The 852-nt window shown below is 44.8% G+C and overlaps 1 protein-coding gene across 1 annotated transcript in view; it reads right to left on the bottom strand.

Annotated features, from left to right (window-relative positions):
* TM4SF18 (transmembrane 4 L six family member 18) overlaps window positions 1-852 on the bottom strand; it is a 19,648-nt gene that overhangs the window by 12,712 nt on the left and 6,084 nt on the right. The gene's annotated exons all lie outside the window — the stretch shown is intronic.

Below are 852 nucleotides of genomic sequence, written 5' to 3'. Positions count from 1 at the left end.
TGTATATGATTTAACAGTTCATTTCTTATTATATATCTAATTATCTTTATAAATAAATATATTAAATTATCAGCAATTTGGTTTTATCTCTCTAGAGAACCCTGTCTAACACAATGAGTATCCTTGGATTTGTTTCTTTAGTCAACTCGATCTAACACCCCAACCCACCACTAAGAAGCCACACAAGAGCCCTGATGATGTAGTGAGTTACCTTTGGACTGTTAACGCCAAGTTCAGTGGTTTCAAGCCACTTACTACTCATTGGGAGAAGATGAGGCCACTACACCAATAAAAGCGGATGGTCTCAGAAGCCCTGTCTTACAGAGTCACTATGAGTTGGAATTGCCTCGATGGCAGTGAGTTTGGAAGAAGCCTGTGATTGGTTTCGGGACCGAGCATAACATGAACAACGCATTTCTGGAAGATTGCCGGGACAGAGTGTGTGCACAGGATGGAAGTGATAGAGCCCGTGTGGAGACCACCTCATGTGGTCAAGCGAGGGCAAGAGAGGCGGCAGGAGTAAAGAAGAGAAAGGGGGAAAGAAACCTTCAGGAGGAAATGCTAGCTGGATGCAGGCTTTGGATAATCCAGAATTTGGGCCTTCCAAATTCTGAAAAGGAGATCATAGGGATGCTGAGAGGAGCCGTTTGGTTGGGGAGGTAGAGAACTTCAGTCCTGGAAATGTTGACATGACCATGCAAGGAGGACAACCAAACCGAAAGGGGTAACTGTCAGTCGATGAAAAAGTCAAGGATCAAAATGATGCTAAACAGCTTCACAGGAGCCCACAGCCTCCGGACAAAGTGGAAACAAAGCAAAGCCAATTCAGAACCGAGCTGTCAGCCTCCAGCA

Source organism: Echinops telfairi, unplaced genomic scaffold (genome assembly GCF_000313985.2).
Source record: "Echinops telfairi isolate 266 unplaced genomic scaffold, ASM31398v2 ScPeMD7_4225;HRSCAF=4972, whole genome shotgun sequence".
Lineage (NCBI taxonomy): Eukaryota > Metazoa > Chordata > Mammalia > Afrosoricida > Tenrecidae > Echinops > Echinops telfairi.
This window is presented reverse-complemented; position numbering and strand designations above follow the sequence as displayed.